Genomic DNA, 9,386 nt, shown 5'->3' on the forward strand with positions numbered 1-9,386 from the left:
GGTTTCGGGACCGCTTCCTCGGGGGACGGCCGTTTCATGGACTTCCATGAACCTGACTCAATCCTTTTGGAGAGATCCCTGAGCATCTTTGCTATGGCAGGATTGGTTACCGATCTGGCGTCGCTTGATCTCTCAGATATTTGTTTGGCGGGGGGAGCTGTTTCCAGTGCTGCTGTACTGGGAGTCTCCGGGTGACTTTGCAAATGAGCGATAACCAACTGCTACGCCTGCAACATTTCAAAAATATCGTGAAGACTCACTTCCTATGCATCTCGAGCTGGGGTTTTTTGGGCTTCCTGTTGGTTGATATGTTGTATTCTCCCATCGGTGTGCGAGGTTTCGTCGGCCTATTGTGCGTCTTGTGAATCCGCATCCACTAGAATCAGTCCAGGCACATTATCGGGATTCTATGGTGGCGCTCCAGTGGTCGGCACAGCCACGCCGTTTTCCCCGTGGTTTTCGAGGTTGTCGTTCTCGACTCTGTTTACCGAACGAGACATTTTGACCTGATATCAAGAGATCTTGGACAAGATAAAGTGTGAAAGATAACTTGTGTTTGTGCAGTGAAACCAGCAAGAAAATAATAACTATTATTTTTAGCCTCACGGTGGGCGCCAAACTTTTTACCGTGAAAATAGTAACAACAATTAAATTTGTAAATGGAATTCTAAAAATACGTGATCTATTTTTATGTTAGTTGTTAGAGCAGATGATGCTAGGAAGATGAAGTTCAATGATGAAATTCAAGCTTAAACGAAGCAGTGATCGAACTGATGGGTCGGCTGCCCGGGTGTAGGACTAGTCAATGGGAGACCTCGGGGTCGATGTCTGGGTCGAGCTCGAGCTATCGGGGGCAGTCGGAAATGGGATAATAGTTAAGATATGATTAAACAAGGGTCTTTATGGCCAATACCAAGCGATAGAATGAAGAAAAAGTAAGAAAGCGATAAATATTAAAGTGACCTCGAACCAGTGAGAGAGAGCAAGTTAGAGAGAAGAAAGAGAGAGAGAGAGAGAGATATATATTATTTCACTTGTGGAGAAATAGTTGGAGCAACATCAGCCCTTTACAAGGTGGTGCGGGTTCCCCTTATATAGGAGGGGAACCCAGCTATAGTACATGGGTATTAAGTGTAAAGTACTGAGATGTGATGGTTAGACGCGATGCTTCGGCGTAGGCTCTAGGTAGGCCGGCCCTGTCAGACTTAGCCATGTGCCTAGGGAACCTCCCCTTCTGTTCTGGCCTCGTCCTTCGTCTTTTTTGAGTCGAGCCCCGAGGAAAGGAACTCGGTCATGGCTTCACGTCTTCGGGGTCTCTAGGCATTCTCCCGAAGTGGCTCAATAGCGAGAAATTGAGTCCTCTGATTTCGCCGCATACATATCCTTATAAAGGTATCATATTAATTTTATGTTTAATTATTAAATTCAATTAATCTTAAAAGTGGGATTTACCTACATACACCGTGCATTTAATTATTGAATTTAATTAATCTGCCCACAGTTAGGTTATAATCAATCCTACTTTCTAGGTAAATCTTGAATTTAATTATTAAATTCAGTTAATCTGCCTACAGTTAAAGCTCGCCTGATTTACATGCTTACAGGTTCCATTTAGAGCTGTCCTTTATTGACTTCGTGTTATGTTTCTGTTAGAAAGAATAGTGAGGAAAACGTGACTGTGGTATATTTTACATCAATTAAGGGTGTGTTTGGTATGAATGGAAATATTTTCCGGAAAATACTTTTTAATTTTTTCATATTTGATTGGCTGAAATATTTTGGAAAACACTTTTCTCAGGAATTCATTTTCATCGATTTGGAGGAAAATGTTTTCCCTATCAAGATAAGGAAAAATATTTTCCAAAACTCTTTTTCAACATTTTCCACCTTATTCCCCATCTCCACCATCCCACCCCAAACCACCCCTACCCCACCCACCCCAACCTCGCCCACCCTCACTCTAAATAGAAATATTATTAAGAATATATTTTTCTTCTTCTTGTAGATAGAGTACTTTTTTTTATTTCAACAAAATGAGTATATTCTTTTCATGATATAGAAAAAGTATTTTCTTTCATTTCAACAAAACAAGAACTTTGTTTGTTAGAAAATGTATTTTCTTCCGTTTCAACAAATTAAGTATATTCTTTTCCTGATGTAGAAAGAATATTTCTTTCATTTCAACAAAGTGAGTACTTTTTTCATGTACAAAAAGTAATTTCTTTAATTTCAATAAACTAAGTATTTTCTTTTCCTGATGTAGGAAAAGTATTTATTTCAACAAAATGAGTACTTTATTTTCAAAATGTAGAAAATTATTTTCTTTTCTTGATGTAGGAAAAGTATTTCAGTACTTTCTTTTTATGATATAGAAAAAGTTTTCTTTCATTTAAAAAAAACGAGTACTTTCTTTTCATGATGTGGAAAAAGTATTTTCTTTCATTTCAATAAAACAAAATCTTTCTTTTCATGATGTAGAAAAAATATTTTCTTTTCACGATGTAGAAAAAGTATATATTTTCTTTTGACGATGTAGAAAAAGTATTTTTTTCATTCACCAAAATGAGTAATTTTATTATATGTTGTAGAAATGATACTTTCTTTTTCAACAAAAAAAGAGTATTTTCTTTTTTGTTGTCGGCTCAAATTTCAATGTTGTTCTTGTGTGAAAAAGTAAAGCAACACATTAGTACCTTTGGATTTGTGTAAATTTTGAAAAGAACAATTAAATTCTTGTAGAAAATAGAGTCCGGGGAGGGGGGAGTAAGGGTGTGATGACCCAAAAGGTCATCTTATGATTTAAAACTAAATTCTACATTCCGAGGTCTTAAAACCTAATTTTATCCCTCCTCTATTTGTGTGCGTTGTCCGGGCGTGATTCTGAAAAGCTTTATGTTGAAAGTTGATGAAAATAATAATTTTTGCCTTTAAAAGTTGATTTAGTTAACTTTGATCAACATTTTGAGTAATCGAACTCGGACTCGTGATTTGACAGTTTCAGTGGGTCCGTCTCGAAATATGGAAACTCGGCATATACCCGAAATCAAATTCCGAAGTCCCTAGCTCGAGAAATGAAATTTTGATGAAAATTGAAACACTGAAAATCTAATGGTTTTAAGAATTTGTTTAATGTTTGATCTTGTTAGTATCGTGTCCGTATTTTAGTTTCGGAGCCCGCTACAGGTTCATTATGATATTTAAGACTTGTCGGTAAAATTTGGCGAAAAACAGAATTGGTTTGACGTGATTCGGCTTTCGGTTGTAAAAATAGAGGTTTTAAAAATTTCTTGAAAATTTCATTCAATTTGGTGCTAAATTCGTAGTTATAGGTGTTATTTTGGTGATTTGATCGCGCAAGCAAGTCTGTATGATGTTTTTAGACTTGTATGCATGTTTGGTTTGGAAGCCCGAGGGCTCGGGTGAATTTCAGATAGGCTGCGGAATGTTTTAGACTTGGAAAATCTGGTGTAAATTGCAGAACCTGGTGTCAGATATGTTGTTCTTCGCGATCGCATAGTCACTCTCGCGATCGCGAAGGAGACCTAAGTTGGAAGAAAACTTTTCTCTACGCGAACGCATAGACTGGGTCGCGAACGTGGAGCAACGGGGACATTATCCTTCGCGAATGTAACTTGTCTATCACAAACGCGAAGAAATGGGACTTGGGGGAGGGAACCGACCATATATATTCATCGCGAATGCGGCACATGGTGGGATTAAGCCTTCGCGAGTGCGAAGAGTATCGTGAACACGTAGGCTAGTAGAGCCGTTGCTTTGCGATCGCTGCAGGCCCTTCGCGAACGCAAAGAAAGCCTGCCCAGCGAATTAATAATAGACCAGAACGGGAATTTCTTAAAAATTTCATATCTCTTTCATTAGAACTCGACCTAGGGCGATTTTTGAAAGGGGAATTCAACACCAAATCATAGGTTTGTACTCTTTAACTCATTTCCTTCAATTTTCATCATCACCCATTAGATTCCTAGTCCTAAACCTTGCTCTTTCATGGTAGAAATTATGGATTTTTGGAAGAATTGGGGTTTTTTGCAAATTAGGGATTTAGACCTTGATTTGGGATCGGATTCCGGAACTAATTACATATTTGGGCTCGGAGGTAAATGGGTGAATAGGTTTTGGTCCGAACCTCGAGTTTTTACCAAGCGGGTCCGGGGTCGATTTTTGAATTTTTGGAGGGGGGAGGGGTAGGGGGAGGGAAGTTTGAGAAATCTAAATTTATGTGTTGTAGTTTATTCTTTTAGCAATAATTGATGATATTGAGTTAATTGTGGCTCGATACGAGTGGTTCAAAGGTGAATACTAGAGGTAAAACGGTAATGGAGCATTGAGTGGCGCGCGGAGCGAGATAAGTGTTGTGTCTAACCTTGGCTTGAGGGATTAGGTATTGTTGCCTATTTGCTACGTGTTTGGTTGTTGAGTACAACGTATAGATGAGGTGACGAGTACCTATGCGTTGTTGTCGAGTCATAACATGCGAATGAGTCTTATTCTTGTAATCGTCATATTATTTATTCATATTGTTCATCCTTAGACTAGTTATTCATTATGTTGAGCAACTCTTATCATGTTTTACAGAATTTGATATTGATTGAGATTGACTCAAAGTTGAGATTGATGTTGTGGAACTAAATGTTGAAGTGAGACTTGTTATTGATAATTCTATCTCCCTGTTGTTATTGTTCTTTGTTTTGGGTGAGGAAGAGTGTAAAGCACGAAGAGTGATGCCGTACTATTTTATATTCATCGTCATGTGAGAAAGAGTGTAAATCACGAAGGGTGATGCCGTGCCATTTCATATTCATTATTATGTAAGGAAGAGTTTAAAGCACGACGGGTGATTTCGTGTCATTATATATTCATTTCTTTCATTGATTATGGTGAGGGTGAGAGTAAAAGCATGGAGGGTGATGTCGTGCACTTGTTTTTCCTATGTTTAATATTTCCATTTGTGCAAAGCACGTTGTTTGCTATGTCTCTTTACTGTTTCCATTTTCATGATCTTGTACTCCCCTCAGCATGTTTCCCCATCACGTAGTTATCTGTTTAGTTTTTATTATTTGTTATTATGCTCGTTTATTGTTTAACTGCACAGGTTGATGTATGTTTCTTGTCCTAGCCTCGTAACTACTTCGCCGAGGTTAGGCTCGGTACTTACCAGTACCTGGGGTTGGTTGTACTGATACTGCACTCTGCACTTTCCGTGCAAATTTCGGCACCAGTCCGAGCTGATCCCGAGTTTAGCTGTTGGCTTCATCTGATCGGAGACCCAAGGTAGACCTATTGGCATCCGCAGGCCCTGACATCCCCTTCCATACATTCACTTTACTGTTTCTTCTGTATCGAAAACAGTTGTATTTTCTCTAGACACTTGTTGAGACAATTTGTGTTATTTTAAAATTATTAGACGTATTTATGATTAATATTTTAGTTTGTTAGATTAATTTAAAGTATTATTAATTTATTATGCATGAAAATTTAGTTTTGTTATTTTTTTGTTAATTTACTGTTTAAATGCAAACTTCAATTTTGTAATTTTGAAATAAATGTAGCACTTGCAATTTATAAGTGCAATGTTTTCCCATCTTCCTTGTATTCTTTATATTTTAACTTTGTATGAATATAACTTACAATAGTTATACAAAATACAGAAAAAATTAAAAAATACACTAAACCCGGCCCGGCCCGGCCCCCTCAACCCGTTATCCCTACGGTTCAATTTTTACCCGGATGAACCCGAACCCATTAAATCCGGTAAGCCCCAACTCGTAACCGGCCCGGATCATAACCTGTACGGGTACAAAAAATCCCTACCCAACCTAGCCCGGCCCATCCGTTAAACACCCTTGTATATATTGTTTCAATTAAGAGACCAACATCGTTCCAACTTACAATCATGGGTGCATGATATAACTCTGACTAGATTCTTGATTCAAATTCAATCAATCGTTTGATTTATTTAGTATAAGTTCGTAGAGGGACGAACTTAGGCTTGATCAGCAATTAGTTCGTTATACATGTATATCTTTGGAATTGTTAAAGGCTTAAAGATTTATAAATTTATAAGTAAAATTTTAATAAATTTATATCTTTCTTAGTTGGAAAGACCAAACATGCTATTGAATTTAATAGCTTACTAAGATTTGTATATGGCTAAGAAATAAAAAAGATTCTAATCTTATCAGCCTTTTACCAATACCAGATTATATTCAAAAACTTGTTCATCTGCATATGTGAATGCCCATGATTATTCAGTATTTAAAGGCTGAAGAAAGTGCAAATAATATCACATCTCTAATCAAAATTTTTTTGAAGCAGTAGTCTTGAAGATGAAGGCTGTTGCAACAAACAATTTTCTTCTTCTCAAGACCATCTTTTTGGTTTGTTCCATATTAACAGTGACAGAAGGTAATGCACCCTCTTTCATTTGACATAATTATTTTTCATCTTACTAGCTATATATATATATATATAATCATTAAATTTTAGTAACAAATATTAGTATATTTCAATTTTAAGCCATAATATCAGATGTGCAATAAGATCCGCGCTACGAACTTTAATGGTTAAATTCATCAAAGTTAAATCCTGGATCTATATTTGTTAACTTGAACTCAGTGTAAATTTAAATAATATTATATATTAAACCCATGATATCTTATGTACAATAAATTTAGTACCAAGAACTCTAAAAGGATATATAGTTCCATCGAATTGAATTCTGAATCCACCTTTTCAGGATAATAGTGATTAACTTTTTTTTTTCCTATTGTTGTTGTACTTAGCAGCAGGCATTGGAAGAAGAGAAATGGAATCAAAACAAGCTTATGCAAGTCCAGCGAAGGTTTATGAATGGAAAAAGAAACAGAAATTCAAGCTGATTCAATAGTGATTGACTATACACCAGCTCATACATCGCCAGCGACTCCCCATCCTCCTCTTTAATAATAGGGGCCCTTAATTTGCTATTTCATTGTGTAATAAGAGTATGTTGTGAACGAACTCTAAAGCAATACAACCATTTTTACTTCTTATTAATTGCATGCATGCTTTTTAATGTAAGATTTGACCTTAAGATTTTAACTCCTACTGTTGATTTTGAGGTAAGGTGATTGCTTAGTTGGAAAGAAATAAAAGTGATACCTAATCTTCTCAGCCTTGACCAGCTGATCTAAGAATTTAATCAAAATTTGAATGCGTATGAGTTTTTAGCATTTAAAGGCTGGATAAAGTGCAAATATATAATACCATATCTTTCATCAGAAATATTTTGATAGTGTAGTATAGTAGTCATGGTTGAGGCTGTTGCAACTACAAATCTTCTTCTTTTGAAGACCATCTTTTTGGTGTGCTTCATTATAACAGTGACACAAGGTAATTTTATTCCGGCCCCCTCTCTTTCATTGTTTTATATATATATTTCATCTCACAAATATATCAAACTGATGCCTATTTTTTTATATATATTCATTTGTTATACTTATTAGCAGGAGGAATTGGAAGAAGAGAAATTGAATCAATACAAGCTTATGCATGTACTCCAGCTAAGGTTAATGAAATGGAGAAATATACAAACAATGATCAAGATGATTCAATAGTGATTATTGACTATACACCAAGTCATGGATCCCAAGACATCCACCATCATTTACCGCCACCGAAAAACCGTTATTTTATATAATTTATGAGTTGCTTATCTGGCTTCTTAAGGTCTCTGTTATTTCATAAGATCTGCAATTTGCAGGTGCATAATTTGTACTTGCTGCTTCACTAAGGTTTATTGTTGTCTTCCGTGATGTACGCAAGATTTTTAGCAAATGGCGTCGACATTTGAAAAACTAAATAAATAAATGAACCATTATGAAAAGATATTTATATTAATAAAAGGCAATTCAAATATATCAATGTGAGGGTTTTCCGGCGAATTGTGAAATATCTCAAACGCTAAATCATAATTAAGCTTCTTGATCTTGGAAATTGTGATAATTTTGAACCAGAAATACAGTCACTAATTCGGCTTTTCTTTGACGGCGAAAGACGTGATCTTGCTTCTTCCCGTCTCTTTCCCTGGCGAACCAATCGCCGTCCATTCCTTTCTACGGGGAAATCTAGTTGTTCCATTGTAAGAGGTAAAGTTGCAAGTATCCCCAAATCGTACCAACGTCTTTGGTCTAATTACGACAAATACTTTTCCGTTGTCGCTGCTACCGGTACAAAAGGTACAATGCAACAAAGCACTGCAACTCGCTCAGAATCGAAGACGTGGGGTTGCTCTGATTCATAGCAATCAGTTTCAATTTCGTCTCAGAAATTTTTTCAATCACATTGGGAAAAGATTTCATGGTTGTTCTAAATCACAAAAATATTCGAAGTTTCTTCTTCCTATCTGAACAAGGAATACATTGAGTATTGCTCCAGCTCGTTGCAATCTAGCACTGTGGCCAGATTTCCGTTAACTTCAAGGGAAGCAATTCAGGTTATGCTTTTCACGACCCAAATACCTAACTCATCGTAATAACGCCTATCGTGGTACTAGACAAGCCGACATTTCCAAAATACATTGATAATTTATTAGAAGATAGTTCAAAACCATTTTATAGCAGAGATTTCATAAAAAGAGTTAAACTCATAATATAATGTGGAAAAGATAGTCCGATATCAGGGTGTCACTAAGTCATGAGCATCTAAAACCAAATACCAAATTCGGAGTTTACAATAGTCCACCAACAGGGTTGTGGACGCTGGCAGCTATCTCGTAGATCTCCGAGGATTCAACCGCGCACGAGCTCAACGATCCCTGCGACCGGTCTCACATGGATCTGCACACAAGGTGCAAGGAGTAAGGTAGGTACTTCCGACTCAGTAAGTAACAGAAATAAATAAGGAACTGAGAAGTAGTGACGAGCTATGCAAATAAAGTTATCTTAATATCTTTCAAATAAAAACAGTCATGCTTTCAAATTCATTAGTTTAAGTCACATCAGTTCGCGCTCAAGTAAACCAGATATCAAGTTTTCCAGAAATTTGTACAATAAGGACAAATAGCAACTAAGTGCAACAATTAACTGAAAGCAAGTACAGCTTTTGAGGCAACAGTCACTTAGCTCATCTCAACAGCTCAATCACTCGGCTCTCAGCCCTCAATAATCATATTCAATAGGTACCTGCGCTCACTGGGGGTGTGCACATTTCGGAGGGGCTCCTTCAGTCCAAACGCTATAATCCGCAAAGAAACTTGTTGCACGGACAACTCACGTGCTAATAATCAAAATAAGACCCGCACAGATAACTCACGTGCTATATTATCATATCAGGGTCCGCACGGACAGCTCACATGCTGCACGGACAAATCACGTGCTACAATATAAACA

The 9,386-nt window shown here is 36.8% G+C and overlaps 1 long non-coding RNA gene across 2 annotated transcripts; it reads left to right on the top strand.

The window, feature by feature from the left end:
- The first annotated feature begins 6,186 nt into the window (after nt 1-6,186).
- Nucleotides 6,187-7,806, top strand: LOC104242291 (uncharacterized). Of its 2 annotated transcripts, none has more exons than XR_714958.2 (3): nt 6,187-6,423; nt 6,804-7,389; nt 7,503-7,806. It is a non-coding gene; the product is annotated as an uncharacterized lncRNA (long non-coding RNA). The 2 variants fall into 2 exon arrangements; XR_714960.2 differs by having other exon boundaries at nt 7,506-7,806.
- Nucleotides 7,807-9,386: the final 1,580 nt, after the last annotated feature.

The sequence above is a fragment of the Nicotiana sylvestris genome, chromosome 10, assembly GCF_000393655.2.
Source record: "Nicotiana sylvestris chromosome 10, ASM39365v2, whole genome shotgun sequence".
Classification (NCBI taxonomy): domain Eukaryota; kingdom Viridiplantae; phylum Streptophyta; class Magnoliopsida; order Solanales; family Solanaceae; genus Nicotiana; species Nicotiana sylvestris.